General features: G+C 43.4%; 1 protein-coding gene across 1 annotated transcript in view; it reads right to left on the reverse strand.

Annotated features, from left to right (window-relative positions):
* Positions 1-16,193, reverse strand: part of LOC139057058 (uncharacterized) — a 322,046-nt gene extending 305,853 nt beyond the window's left edge. Inside the window, exon 1 of the mRNA XM_070534850.1 lies at positions 16,150-16,193. The gene's annotated coding sequence lies outside the window, so the exon portion shown is untranslated. The remainder of the gene's footprint in view (positions 1-16,149) is intronic.
* Positions 16,194-16,674: the final 481 nt, after the last annotated feature.

The following is a 16,674-nucleotide window of genomic DNA, read 5'->3' on the forward strand; positions in this document are numbered from 1 at the left end:
AAAACTCTCTCGATTGCACCTTAATCCCCTTGTCTTGAACTGGATCCGAAATTTCTTAACTAACAGACAGCAGTTTGTGCATGCTAACAACCACTCCTCCTCTAAGAGCCCTGTTCTCTCCGGTGTACCCCAGGGCACAGTTCTCGGGCCCCTTCTATTCCTTATATATATTAATGATTTACCGGCTAATCTTTCATCTAACATTCGCCTTTTTGCTGACGATTGTGTCATTTATCGCTCAATCCTAGCTGATACCGACAACCACGCATTGCAAGATGATCTAGACAAAGTTACCTCTTGGTGCAGCATGTGGCTAATGTCACTGAACACTACAAAGACTGTACTACTACCTTTTCATCGACGGAAGCTTCATCATACTCCTAAGTACGTTCTTTGCAACTCGGAAATCTCATCAGTGGAGTCATGCAAGTACCTTGGCCTCACTCTCTCGAATAACCTTTCTTGGTCCTCTCATATTACGCACATCACCAACGAAGCCAATCGCACACTTGGTTACTTCCGCCGCAACTTGCGCCTCGTACCACCATCCTTAAAGATACTAACTTATCTAACTTTTGTCAGACCTAAGCTAGAATACGCATGCTCTGTTTGGGACCCACACCAAACCACCCTTTCTAACACTCTAGAAGCAGTTCAGAATCGTGCTGCTCGCTTTATTTATTCTGATTATTCCTACCATACTAGTGTGTCTCAGCTAAAAATAAAAGCAGGAATTTCCAATCTAGATATAAGGCGTAATGTCTTCAGACTGTGTCTTTATCACAAATTTTATCATTCTGCTCCTAGTCCTTCAGCCATCATTCCAGCACACCGTCAATCTTGCCGATTATGTCATGAAAAATCTGTGTATCCTCCGCCTGCCCGGACCACTGCGCACCTTCATTCTTTCTTTGTGAAGACTGCCAGGGACTGGAATGACCTTCCCGCCGACGCCGTGCACCACTCCAATCCACATCATTTCAAGGCTGCCATTGAGTCTATATTCCACTGAAGTGGTTACCCATCCCTCATGTAATACCCCACGTTGGGGCCTTTGAGGTAATAATAAATAAAAAAAAATAAAATAAAAATAAAATGACGGTGGCAAAAGGCAACGAAGGACAACACCGATAATCTTTTGACTACTCTAAAACAGAAAATCTCAGAAGCAAAAACTAGTTTCTTTAACGATACTTTGATTTATGACTAACAACCGCCAGACATTCTGGCGATATTTGTCAGGTGAAAGAGAAACCATCTCGCAAATTAGGTCTTCAGATAAAGTTATCGATGTTCGTGAGGACATTGGTAAAGAAATGAGTAATTTTTTCCAATCGGTTTTTACAAAACGTACTATGAATACGTTACTAAAACCTTGCACCTTGAAGGTACCCATGGTGGAACTGACCGTAAGTGAACAGGGTATGCTATCTCTTCTGCATAAACTTGATCTAAGTCCACTGGTCCCGACCTCATAATAAACTGATTCTTAAGTCTATACGCAGTTCGAGTATCGAAATATATATTTTAAACATTCAGACATTCCTTTAAAACATCATTTTATCAGACGATTGACACAGTGCTCAATTCCAATACCCAAATGGGGCTCGAAGATTGATTTAAATAACTACCGCCCACCGTCACTAACGGTATAGCAAAATATAGGAATATTTAGAACTATAATAACTCACCTAGAAGCAAATGAACTAATCTATGAACAACAGCATGCTTCAGATCAGGTCTTTCAACTATAACCCAACTTTCTGAATTAACTCATGACAATAGCTGACGCAATTAAAGGGACACTAAAGACAAATATTAAATCAAGCTATAGTGATATATTAGGGCTCCAGAATCTCTGAGGTGTCAATATTATTGTGAACAGAGCCTTAATAATCGAGAAATCGAGGTAAATGCAGGACACGATTAAAGAATCCCCTGGGACATTCAAACACTTGCCCGATAACGAAAGCACTCCTCAGTTAGATTCTGCCACTAGTACTTAACTACTCCCTGCAAATAACATCCTGGTATTGTATTATAACATGAAATAGAATGCTACTTGTTCAGTTCCATTTCATGTTTAGAAAAAAGAAATTTAAATTACGGTTGACAACGACACGGGCGGTCGGAAGGTTTCGTTTTCGCTTGACTCTGCGCCGCCCTTGCGCTTGTGTTTCAGTCATTTCCTGATCGCGTACGGGTGCGCTTGTTTTGCTGGCTTGCGAAACTTACACAAACTGCAGGTAGCGGAGAATTCAACTTCCTGGTGATGTCGCAGTATGCCCGAACGGTATAAGTTGCTTGAACAAAAAGCTGTTGTAGCGACGAATCAGCCGCTCTGTCTTGGCTGGGTGCCATTTTACTCACTGACGGCAGCAAAGTGTGGTGATGGCGTATGCTACGTCACCATTCCCCCGGTTTTTGGCGGGAGATTTGAATGTCGAAAAAGTTACTCGGACCCTTCAGATACAATTTTCTCGTAAACTGTATCTTTTCTTGGCACGAAATAAACGTTGTGAGGCCTCTGGAAAGGTATTTAAATAGTGTATGTCGTGTTTGCCTTTAGTCCCCCTTTAACGACGATGGGTAATTACACGCAATATTTTTAGACTTCTCTGCGGAGTTCGACTACTCTGTGCATGAGGATGTGATCACAGAAGTGATAGCTTTTGGTATTCGCAACAAAATAGATTTCAAATTTTCCAGAAAATTCGAAACAGAGTGTAGCAATCGATAATGATCACTCGCAGCAAGTTCATGTCTACTCTGGAGGACCTCAAGGGACGGTTCTTGCAGCACTCTTGCTCCTGTTGTCAGTTAATGATATCCACTTTTGTGTTAAATACCCCGTCCAGTGCGACTGTTCGCTAACGACTGTGTTGTGTAAGCAGCCGCGCATTACTCTGTCGATGAAGTGGCACTTCACTGCAGGCAATCAGCTCTTCGTGTACCACTTGGGGCATGCAATTAAACAAATCAAAAGCTCAATGCATCTTATTTACAAATAAGGAAAAGCCACTTTACATCCATGGTTGGAAGCACTAAATTAAATTAAAAGGATGAGGTAAAATACGTGCTTATTAAACTCACGTCAAGCCTTAATTAGGAGCCGCATATCTCAGCCATATGTCAGAACTCTGAGCGAAAAGTATCATTCTTGAGAAGTAAATTACGTACTACACCGCCACATGTCAAATTTAATGGATACAAGACAGCCCATGCTTAGCGTATGCCGATTTAATCTGGAGTCCCCATTAAAAACGTTTCATTAATAAATTATAACGCAAACAAAAACTAGCAGTCAGCTTCATATACTCGGATTACTCAAAGCAGTGTAGTTCTTCAGGTTTGCTCGAGCAAACTTTAAACCACTTTCACAGAGAATAATAATTTCACGAGTAAAATTCAGTTATCAGTTATACCATGGCCATGTTACACCATGGCCACGTTCTAAATACCTGGGAAACCCTGAGAAGCACTCATCGAGATTAAATCATTCGAAAACAATCCGCCAACAATTAAGTCATGTTAAAACTGACAAACTCGAAAGAGCGTAGGTTAGGGCGTGTTGGTATTTTATAACTTGCACATTCACTTGCACAGTTAACTTGCACAGTTACACACAGTTGCACAGTTAACTTGCACAGTTATTCCCTAACTCTTTTGCGTCAGCTATCTTCTACTGCAGTAATTTGTCGAACGATATTGTGTATTGCGATAACACTGACTCTTTTATGAACCTAATAGGGTATATCGTATTTTCACCCGGAATATTTACAAATTTTATGTGTATTCTGGTACTAGCACAGTAACGTAGTACCCACTCCTTCTCAGGACATGACGGGCCTGTAGTATATAATGAAAAAGAATGCTACCCTTTCAGTTCAATTTCATGTTTAGAAAAAAGAAATTGAAATTACAGTTGTATTATATTTAGCAGCACTCGAACTGTCTCTAATCAGCTTTTTCTGGAAGAAACCTTGGATAGGTTGGCAGAATGGTGCAATGAATGGGATATGGCTATTAATTATGACAAAACAGTGCATATGTGTATTACAAATAAGCTGAAAGCTAGAATACTTGTACAAAATGAAGCATAATAAGGGTGAAAAGTCGAAAGCTGCAAATACTTGGGGATATCTTTAACTTCACGTCTATCCTGGGCGCCTCACATAGACAACGTAACCTCTGCAGCCCGAAAAAGATTAGGATTTCTAATGTTTAAATTAGGTGACTCCATATCCTCACTGAAATTAAAAGCCTAAGAAACGTACGTTAGACCTCTCATAGAATATTCGAGTATCGTTTGGGATCCTCACACAGTGATAGGTATTGAAAAAATAGAAAGAATTCAAAGGTTAGCCGCGCGCGTCCTTTATAAGCGCTTCAAACGGCGTAATTCCCCAACGAGTATGCAAGAAACCGCAAACTTGGAACCACTAATTGATCGAAGAAAAACTGCCAGAGTAAATTTCTTTCGCCAGCTTTATTTCGGAAAGCTAGGAATACAACCGCGCGACTATATTATTAAGGACACATCTCGAATGTCTCGCCCCAAACACAGCCAGTGTTTGAAACCGATCTTTGCACGAACAAACCTTTTTAAATGCTCATTTTTTTCCAAAAAAACAATCAATGATTGGAATGCTCGATCGGAAATTGCCAATGGTTGCAAACACCCACTGGATGCATATTGTTGACTGTATCCCTTGTATATATCTGTATGTTCGCTTTTGTGTATTTGCTCACGTAGCCCCCTTCGGCTTGGACAGATGTCCGCAGTATTGTGAAAATAAAAATAAATAAATAAATAAAAATGTGTACGTTTTGCGTTAAAGGAATTGTGTTCCGCATATCATGCATTAGTTGCAATGTGGACATATAGCTATGATTTACCACTGAATAATCTCCTAGGCAAAATGCAGGCAGACTGGAAGGGTACTAAAGATGGCAGCGATTAAAAGTGTTTATATTCAGTCTCTGAAGGTACGTTGGACGTACCCGAATCCCCGAAGCTAAAGATTCGTCGAACGTACCATCGGTTCCGTTTTGCTTGCTCCGCGGCTCCTGCCTACCAATTTTCACATTTGTTTTTGCAGAAGGAAGTGAACCTAACTCAATGGGGCCCATTAAAGAGTGCGTTTGAAAATTCATGGGGAGCAGCATTTGAAAAGGCTGGCACGAGCGAAGACACTGCTCCAGGAGAGCAGGCCCAGTCTCTGCAGCGGCCCCTACTGCACCACCGGAAAAATCAAGAATGTTATGTTTAAGGTAGGGTGCGGTAAGGCGCGAGAAAGCTATAATCCGGCGTGACTGTCTGAGCACGAGCGCTGCAGTTGCGAGAAAGTCAGTTCCACGTCTGTCGGACATACCTTTAGCTTCTAGGATTCAGGCACGTCTGACGTACATTTAGTCCCAGCGTTTCATATTTCGCCGTGTCGTACCTACCTAATGGTTACGAAAGTATCCATGGAATGGTTACAAAGATTGGCTTTATTGAAGTAATTGTTCAATTGATGGCGTTTATTTGTTGATATGAGGATATTTAGGTATCATTTACTTTATAACTGAGTAATGTTGCGGACAGTACGCTCGGAGTCATGGACATCTAGAAGCGTAGTAAAGATGGGTGTGCATGGAAGTGTTTTGGTAGTTCAGTCGGCGCTTACGCTTTATGATGGTAGGCAGCGCAATTACTTATGGAAACACTAAGCAAAAAAACAAATATTACAAGCGCTAACTTCAACCGAATTACAATGCAAAAAGCGCATGCATATGAGCCACGAAGACCGAAAAAGAGAGATTATACAAAAGAAAGTCATCACGTTCCATGCCAAGCGCACCACTCGTCCTAGACTATCATCCACACCTGCTAGATAACCCATTTCCTTTTGAGCAGATTCGGCGCCTGGCTGCTCCTTAGGCGGCGAGCCGCATTTGCGCAACGTGAGGTGGTTCGGTGCGTTACTTGACTGACATAACAGATTGCGACACACGCTTCAACTTTCACTAACCTGAGCGTGCACGTCTGCCATGCCTACCATGCGCGCCTAATCCGAAAACCCCGCAGCAGACGCAATAAAATCAAGACGACCATATCTACCGCTTGCATATCACGTGGCTAGGGAAAAGTTTTTAATTATGTTTTAGGATTAATCGGTGTGCTTATGTATGCACTTATTTCATACCAAAACCGCCTATTTCTCTTCAAAATTTTTTATCATTAAGCATCAAGATTGTCATATGGCGCTCAGTTTTTTTCTTCCTCAATGGCTACGGAAGACGGTGCGCTCCCTTCGGGCATTCCTCCCTTGTGCTCACGATATTGAGCCGCCATTTGACTTACCACTAACCCATACTGTGATAACTGTCGCAACTTGGAGACAATTGAGCACATATTACTAGAATGCCCCGCGTACCGCGACGAGAGACAATTTTTTGAGCACCAAATGGACATGATTCGCCACGAACCGTTAACATTACCGAGCATCTTAGGTCCAATGCCCGGCCCTTCAAAACAGCGACGGGTTTTGGATTTATTGTTCAAATACCTGACAGAAATTGGTCAAATAGGAAAACTTTAAAAATTGCATCCTCCCTATACAAAAGCCTAAATTAACCCGCCATGTCACGTATAAAAATTAGTATCAGGTCCACTCGGACATTTCATATTTATTTTTATCTTTTTTTTCTCCCACTCTCTTCGGGAATCTTTTAATCCCATTCCCCATCCCTATACAGAGTAGCATGCCAGCGGTTATATACGCGCCGGCAAAATTCTCTGTTCTTCTAATAAAGAGCCCTCTCTCTCTCTCTCAGCTCAATCTCGCACGTGTTCCCTCGCACATACAGCAAACGGCGCGCGGCGAGGATGTCATTGCTCTATGAGTTGCTGCATCATGGCGACAGTGACGGCGATGGCAGAAATGCGCGTGCCCATATAACTGTTGCCGCGATAAAATAGATTGAACAGAGTTTCACAGGCCAATATAACATGGCGTGGCACCACAGTTAGTTCGCTACTCTGGCTTGGCCGCCTCAAATGCTGGCTTCCGCGCTTTTTAACGGGTCCGTTTCGCGCATTGCATACCCTACGTTGAAGGTGCAGCTTCCTTTGGTTAAGTGATCAAAATTTGAGCATAAGAAGCTAACAAACAAAGATACTAAGACAGGGGAAATTTCTTGTACTTACTAACTGAATGAAAGAAATGATAAGTTAATGCAAATGAAAGTGGATGAAAAAATAACTCCCCGCAGGTGGGGAACGATCCCACCTCTTCGCATTACGCGTGCGATGCTCTACCAATAGAGCTACCGCTGCGCCGTTCTCCCATCCACTTTCTAGAGTATCTATCTGTTACTACTGGAACTAACCCTGCAAGTGTCAGCCAGCGCCACCACTCACAAATCTTGGCGGCGGATGCGCAACATCGTTTCTGCCGCAGGCGTAACAAGTAAGGGATCTACAAAGACATGAAAGACAACTTGTTGGCAACTTTGTTAGCTTCTTAAGCTATTATTATAAATATCGAGCCCCTTGGTTAAACCCCTTTTTTGTCATTCAATACATTACGAGGGTCTCCAATCCGGCATCACCGACGCCTTCAGGTAGCATGTGTGGGTTTATTGACCAGTTGCCTTCACCCAAACAGATCTCTTCGTATGTTCGTATGCTCACAGAACTGTTAGTATGTGACGATGGCTCGGATATCAATCAATACTGCTGATACTGAGTACTGCTTGCGTTGTCTGACTAGACAACGGGCGGATGAGATTAAGAAGTTTGCAGGGACGGCATGGCCACAATTAGTACATGACCGGGGTTGTTGGAGAAGTATGGGAGAGGCCTTTGCCCTGCAGTGGGCGTAACCAGGCTGATGATGATGTCTGACTAGATGGTTTGGTATTTCATGAGCTACTCCAAGCTATCCCACATGGGAAAATTCACGACCGAGCCATTCGCCAAGCCGCCTGGTTGAGGAAACGCAGTTTTCGAGGGGGTAAGAAATGGGCACGTTGCATTAAGCTTGGTGTTAGTTTTTATGCAGAAATTTAAACAACACTGATGTTATGTTATCAACTCAATCAGCTTCGTGTAGCATGTTTACATCTCAATAAAATCGACTGTTACTTCTATAAAATAGTTAAGTGCATGATATGGGAATACTAATTTGTCTTGAGGTTCTAATCTCCCCTTACGTCAACTGTCATATGTGATCTCCAAATACCTGTTGACAATGGCCAGGTAAGTGCCAAGGACCATTTATGCCTGCTGTTGCGACATCATGTTTTACTGTGGCCATAGGGAGACTTGTATACATTTTGATAAATTCTACTATAGAAAATAAATACATTTTGGATACCCCAAGTAAAGTATAACGTGCACTTATTGCAGTTGTAATTGGTGTTCAAGTCCACTTGCTCACAAGATTCAAAGTGAAGGAAAGCTATAATAACTGTTTACTTCCAGGCAGCAAAAGAACATGCGAGATGCTTTGGGTGAGCATGAATCGGCATTTTAAATTATAAAGCGAATTACACCGGCTTTCTGGCACTATACTTTTGCCTGTATTTTTGATGCCTGCACTTCCTTATTTTTGGTGCCTGAATGATGCTTCTTGTTTGTGTTGTACTAGCTTTTCGCGCAATTTTTCAGGTTTGCGAGGACATTTCCTGAAAGGCAGGCATAAAACAAGGAACTGTACATCGTAAGTGCTAATTGACTTCCTAGAATGGTGTAATTTCATAAGTGACATATTGAACTTGCATGGCATCAGTCATAAAATGTTTGAAAGTGGTGTGTGCATTACGGAAACTATGTCGTCATATACCTTCAACTGCTCACAATGGGGAGAAATCTGTTTTTGCATAGTGTCCTCACAATCTTTCTAAAATTATTAAAGCGAAGATGAGCCATCCACCCAATCGTATCAATTGCTACGAAGAAAAACCATACAGGTTCCTCGAAAGCAACTCATGGCAGTTGAAAGAAAAGTTCGTCCTCGTCCGGGACACGAACTAGGGACCATCGTCTTTTCCTTCAACTGCGAGGCCTTTCTTCCGAGGAACCCATATGGGTTTCCTTTGTAGCAATTGCTACGATTGGGTGGATGTGTCATTTTCCCGTTATTAATTACTTATCGCCGCCTTCTGGATTTCCGCAGGACTATTACGTCAACAAAATTTGCTGCTGGGCTAGTTGGCTCATGCTTAACAACTGACTAATGGTAAGCGCAGTTCCAAGACGGAACAGAAGATAGACAGACAAGAAGAGGACAATTGCTAACTCACAACTAAATTTTATTCTGAAGACTTCGTCTGCTTAAGTACGCAGCATACAAGGATCGCGCCAGTGCACTGCTCATCAATACAACCAATGCATCATATCAAGAAGCTCATAGATAGACCACATACTACGCAAAAATAAAGCTTGGTGTTTTTTTGCCCCTTAAACATTGTTTTGAAATGCCAGCTATGGAAGAGGCATTTTACAGTATGTTTACAAGACTTGGATGTGCCTCATTCAACACCCTTGTGTGCTGCACAAATTTTTCTTTTGTTAGCGTACGCCCCAATTTCTTTAAAGTGCTGTTTTCTTGCAAAATGTAATAATGCTTTTGCGAGACCATTCCTTTCTGAACAACTTAATTTTGTCAGAAAAATCCCATGACTGCCATTTGCATACATTGTTTGCATGCCGTACACAGGCTGTGAACATTGCACCTTCATAACTTTTGTTATAAATTGTGGAAGCTATGCAGCAGCTTTAATTTATGTATTCCTTTGCAAACGCATGCATCTAGCACAGAATACTGAACTTTTTACAAATTAGTAGGTTCTGGTGCGTTTTAAGTTCGAAGCTAAAGGCAGTTACGTTCAATGCAGGTGCAGTCGACCGATTCGTTAACAGTACTGCGGGAACGTCGACTGGCCGGCCGGTCAGCGGCTTCCAACCGCGCGAAGCGACGAGACTAGCGCATGTGCACCAAGTTCACTCGAAGCGCAAGATCCGTCTGCTAGGCTATTTCTGCCAGCACGACACAACACTTGGCACGATTAATTCAGCGCAAATTTTCCAGCTTATTGGCGGTAGCAGGAGCGTGTACCCCCGACTTTCATCCTTCTTTTTCTATTTTTAGCGCCTGCTCGTTTAGTGTGCATGCACTGAAAAATAATGAAGAAGTCGCGTAAAGCTGCGATGCAACTGTATCACAAAGACGAGAGAGTAGCGCAAGGGAGGATTATCAGTTTTTCGATCTAGTTTCAGATGTGGCACTTGAACTCATTCTCCTTTTCTTGCGCGCTTTGTTCTTTACGTTATGATATATGCGGACTACAGTGGCATATCATGAAAATTACATGTCCGGGTTCACGTGCACGTGCTGTCTCCAATAAGCAGGGAAGATTCAACTGAGTTAATCCCGACAGCGGTGGTGTCATGCCTGTAGGGAGAGCCTAGCCGACGAAACTTGTGCATCGAGTGAACTTTGTGCGCATGCACTATTCTTGCTGGTCTCGCTGGTCGCTTCGCGCCGGTATAGAAGAGCTGACTAGCCGCCCAGTCGACGCTCGCGCAGTACTGTTAACGACTCGGTCGAATACATATCCTTAAAATCCTGAATTGTTCGACAGCTTCCAAGCTTCCAAGGTGGGCTTGGTGACTGTGCCAGTGCACAGACCACTAATCAGTTCACTTTCGCTATGCAGATGGTTTATGCGTTGTGCGCCTGCTGCTGCCTGCGCTTGCGCATGCAGCATCGCAAACAACATCGCAATGCGGACTCATCGATCCTGGACGCTACGGACCCACTGCCCGGCTCCTACCTGTCGGCAGGCTGCAGTTCCTACCAAAGCCGCATGGGGCACGCTGGACAGCGGAACTCTCCCGAGATTGGGCTGCCGCATCATCGTGGACAGCAACAAGTCTACCAGCTATAAAGGAACAAGCACCTTCGGCGCAATCCTGTGGGCTTGGTGACTGTGCCAGTGCACAGACCACTAATCAGTTCACTTTCGCTATGCAGGTTGGTGAACCTTACGTTATGTTTGCAAAAAAAACGAGTAATTATTGCCTGGTACAGCTGCCGAGCCCACGGTGCTGTATTGCTATTATTGCTGAATGTGTTGATGTAATGCACTCGCTACTACTCCAAGCTGGAGATATTGAATCTAACCCTGGCCCTTCTAATGAAGCCCTTCTCGCGGAATTGCGTAATCTGACTAACGGCCAAGCGCAGGTACTTGCTGAAATACAAGGCCTGAAAGCTCAACTCGGAAATACGGACAAAACAATAGGGAAATTGAACGAACGACTAACAGATCTCGAAAATCACTATCAGGCATTGGTACCACTGCGGAAAGAAATTGAAATCATGCGCATCGGCACAGAGCGCACTGCCTCTGGAATTTCGGAGCTGGAAGCCCGTATGGATGACGCAGAGAACCGTTCGAGGCGAAATAACCTAATCTTTTACGGCATCCCCGACCCCTCCTCCTCGGAAGCATTCGCAGAGACAGAGCAGTTGGTCGCAAACCTTTGCCGGGATAATTTACAGCTAACCTTGGAACCAAGGGATGTAGAGCGTGCGCATCGCCTCGGCCGTCCCTCAGCCGGTCGCTGCCGGCCCATAATAGTAAAGCTTGCGTTACACAAGACCAAAGCTGCAATATTGTCAAAAGGCCGGATGCTTAAAGGGACAAGTTACGGCATCGGTGAGGATTTCTCGCGCCCAGTCCAAAATGCCCGTAAACAACTAATTGCTTTTGCGAAAAGCAAGAACAAACCATTTTCCGTACGTTTCAAAACTCTGTATATGAACCAAAAGCGTTACGTCTTTGACGACAGTACTAACAGCATCAAAGAATTATCATAGCAGACGAAGCACCAAAAAAAGAAAGAAAAGAACCGAGCGTATGCTGTCTCTAGCGATGATTTTTCACTTTCTGCAATTTACACTAACATCCGCAGTTTTCTTCAAAAACGTGAACGTATATCTAGCATTGTATTGTCCTCTAGCAGTAATCTACTAATACTTACCGAGACGTGGCTCACTGACGACGTGAGCGATACTGAAGTGCTATCGGACCTACCAAACTTTCGTGTGTACCGCAACGACCGTGCATCTACGCGCGGTGGTGGTGTACTGATTGCATTCCACGAACGATTGTCTTGTGCAGTAATCAATGTTCGGTCACAGTTGGAAATATTATGGGTGGCTATCCAATCACGCCCACACACCGTACTACTAGGCGTTTGTTACAGACCTCCCCACACTACTTCCGAATTTTGCAGCCAGCTTAACCAAACCATGTGTCAGCTTACTGCTGCTCACCCAAATGCACACATACTACTATTTGGCGATTTTAACTTCCCGCAAATAGACTGGCACACTGACAATCTGTGTTCTTCGACAGGACTAACCGAGGCCAGGAACTTCCTCGATATCTGCCTCAATTTTAACATGACCCAGCTGGTTTCTGAAGCAACACGTGTTTCACAGGATACATCCAATATCTTAGATCTAATATTAACCAACAACCCCGAATGTCTATCGTACATCCATTATCTCAAGGAAATAAGTGACCACAAGGTAATTCATGCTGGCTTTTCTTTTCGACCGACAAAGTGCGAAATGTACAAGAAAACGATACAGTTGTATGACAAAGGCGATTATGAAGCGATAAATGAGGGCCTTTGCACATTTTTTCCCACATTTGAGACAACGTTCCACCACCATAATGTTGACGCCAACTGGACACGTTTTAAAGAAAAGCTGAAGGAATTAACCGATAAATTTGTACCTAAAGTAAGTTTCAGAGCCAGTCGTCACAAACCATGGTTTACGAAAACACTAAAAAGGCTTGAAAATAAAAAGAAACGTCTATTCCGGGTTGCAAAGATTAGAGATCAACCAAAAGCATGGGAGAAATATTATGAAGCAGATAAAAACTACCTTTCTACTCTACATCAAGCAAAGCACTCTTTTTACCACTTAGAATTGCCCAGGCTACTAAAATCTAATCCCAAACAGTTTTGGAAAACACTGAAAGACGACGAACCGCGAGAAATTGTACTCACCAGTGACCTGAATGAAAGGATTACGGACGTGGACTGTGCGAACTTGTTCAACACCACGTTCAGTACTGTATTTTCTGATGAAGGGACCGCACCCCCATGTTTACCTTCGCTTGACTTTCATTGTGACATGCCAGCGATAAATTTTTGTGAAAATGGAATTTCATCCATAATAGCAAATATTAAATTGTCATCTTCTGCTGGAATGGACGAAATTAATACCAAAATCTTGAAAAACACCAAACACAACGTCTCACTTTATCTCACCCTAATTTTTTCACAGTCACTTTCTACAGGAATCATTCCAGACGACTGGAGGACAGGGAAGGTCGTTCCTGTTTTCAAGTCAGGTAGCAGAAATTCCCCACTAAATTACCGCCGTATCTCTCTAACAAGCGTCCCCTGTAAAATCATGGAGCATGTGATCTACTCCCACATAATAAATTTCCTTGACAGTAATCACTTTTTCCATCCTTCACAACATGGCTTCCGCAAGGGCTTGTCATGCGAAACACAGCTTGCAGTTTTTCTACACGACATCCACACTAACCTGGATAGTAACATACAGACTGACGCGATCTTTCTTGATTATGCTAAAGCGTTTGATAAAGTGCCTCATAAACGATTACTTGCGAAACTCTCCCAGCTAAATTTACATCCTACTATCTTAGCATGGATTGCAGAATTTCTTACTAATCGATCGCAGTACGTTGTTATAAATAACCACCTATCCACACCGGTTCCAGTAACGTCAGGCGTCCCCCAGGGATCGGTTCTTGGCCCCCTCCTATTCTTAATCTATATCAACGACTTACCTTTGCATGTATCCTGTAATATGCGCATGTTCGCGGATGACTGTGTTATCTACCGCACCGTACTTAACACTTCGGATCAGATAACCCTACAAAGTGACCTTACTAATATTTCAGAATGGTGTACCACTTGGTTAATAACATTAAACGTTAACAAATGCAAAAGCATGTCATTTACCCGCAGTCATAACCCTCGGACGTTTCCGTACACAATTAACAATTTCGCTCTTCAATCAACCGACACTCTTAAATACCTCGGTGTCACTGTATCAAACGACCTCAACTGGCGTACGCATGTGCATACCATCATTTCAGCTTCTAACAGAACTTTAGGTTTCCTAAAACGTCATTTGCGGAAAGCCCCAAATCACGTAAAATTACTTGCCTACACATCACTTGTACGACCGAAACTAGAATACGCCTCAGCAGTCTGGAATCCGCATCAAGCATATCTCATCGACGCTCTTGAAGCGGTACAAAACCGCGCTGCTCGATTCATCCATTCGTCGTACTCATATGACGTAAGCGTTACGTCACTGAAATCACTATCTGGGCTTCCGGACCTCGTTTTACGTCGGCGCATCGCTTCCCTCTGTCTTTACCACAAATTCTTTTACAGTCCTATCCTTCATCAAGCACCATATATCACGCCCGCGGCGCGCATATCATACCGGACGAGCCATTCGCTGCAAGTTTCACGACCACGCTCACGAACATCAACATTTTTAGCCTCGTTTTTTCTTCGCATGGCGGCAGACTGGAACGGCCTCCCCGCCGCCATTGTCGACATAATCTGCCTATCCATATTTTTACAACATGTTACTGACCATCTCCAACCACATTGTACATGATTTTTCCTTATATGTGTTGTTTGTATTTACATACCTGTATGTTGGTCTACATATATACGCTTTGATATATGTAAATACATGTGTGAATATACTTGAATATGTATACTATGTATGTGTATATATATGCGTGCTTGAACTTGAACGTTACTTGAACTAGTCTTAATTCGAATCTTGTACCCACCCCTTATGTAATACCCCTGAAATCGGGGGTCTTTAAGGAAAATAAACTGAACTGAACTGAAGGAAGTCGTACCAGTACCAGCGATCTGCATTAGCGCATGATTAACATATGCATTAGTTAAGCTTTCTTTCTATGCAGGGCAGATTGCATATTTTCTCGGGCAAGGAAAATAAGTCTTCCTACGTGAGTTATACACGTAGTCTAACGAACAGTATGCCAAGACTTCCCCAAGACGAATGCGGAGGGAGCATTGACTTTTCTTCGCGAGCGCTTGTGGGCTTCTAGGGTTCTTGCTCAGCTTGTACAAGGTGCATTGTAGACTTCTTGGCTTGAAGAAGCCCAAATGTGATGGGTTTGTGCTACCTGATTACAAGCAGATGAGGTGCCACCCTCGACTGATCCTTGAGGTCAGTGTATCGCACTCATCTCCGCGGCTGCATCAAACGTGCCACATCACGTCTGCTGTCGCGAAGCTAGAGAGATAAAGCGCATACTAGTCCCCCTACAGGCGCGCTGTAGAAAGAGATGACGTGAGTCTGTGTCATCCAGGGCACATATAGGATAATTACCCTATGAATGGTATCTGGATAGCGCAGCAAAACACGGACACAGGATGAGACGACAGACGCAGACAAGCGCTCCCAGGTGGTCAACATTTACGGAGTCCTCCACTACGGCATTCCTCATAATCAGCAAGTGGTTCTGGCACGTAAAACCCCATAATTAAAAAAATAAAAAACGCTTCTCTTCATCAGTCATTTCTACCTGTGTCCGCGTTTTGCTGCGCTATCCATATATCATTCCATGATGACAGACCAGCAAGCCCATATTTCCACCCTCGTCGATTACCCAATGAACCGTTTCATAGTTGTAAGACAGTCTGCCACAGTAATGACGGCGCAGTAACTTTGACGTGCGTAGGAACACAATTCTTCCATCGCGAATCACAAAAAACGAAGGCGCCACTCTTGTTATGACCCCATGCCCAACAAAAGTCCCAGCACCCGCAGCATTTGAAACTTTGACCGGTGCCGCCATTCACTGGGCTACTGCGCCATTCAGAGAAGCGCACTTGCGAAGTAGGACATGAGAAAGTGCTAAATCACAGTGCAACCTCAGTGCCGACAAGTTACGGAACTGAATCATGCAGCAACCTCGAGTTTTTATAAGTGCTTCCACTACTCCCCATTCGAGCCAACAACGTGTGTAACGATCCTGGGCTCTCACCATTTCCTGCAGAGGTGTCCGGGCTCCGCGGACCATTTCACTTCTTTTTCTTTGTCCACGTGGTGTCAGCCACACTCATAAACAGGCATGAGGGTTTTGCTATCTATAATAAATGTGATGACAATGTATGTCTTCACTCCAGTTTATCGCACATTCGTCTTTCAATTAGTATAAAAGCTGCTAAATACATTTGGCTATAATGAGCTTATTTTAGAAACATGCTGCAGCAAAAAGCATTTCACTGCGTTCATTAGAGAGTATTTGTGTGCAATCAAAGACTGCCCCATATTGCCTGCGCTCCTTCTCCGTTTTGAACTTTCCTCGCTTCAATTCATGCAACAAAGTTATAAATTGCAAATTCAGTACCTCAAGTCAGGGATTGTACAAAGTCTGCCTGACTTTTGTACAATCCCCGTGAGTGGGTATGTGCCAAACTCATCAAGGTTATCATTATCATCATTATCATCGTGGGATTGCACTGCGCAGTCTACGGCGGAGCGGGGCGGTGCCCGCATCGCTCCGCCC

The sequence above is a fragment of the Dermacentor albipictus genome, chromosome 3, assembly GCF_038994185.2.
Source record: "Dermacentor albipictus isolate Rhodes 1998 colony chromosome 3, USDA_Dalb.pri_finalv2, whole genome shotgun sequence".
Lineage (NCBI taxonomy): Eukaryota > Metazoa > Arthropoda > Arachnida > Ixodida > Ixodidae > Dermacentor > Dermacentor albipictus.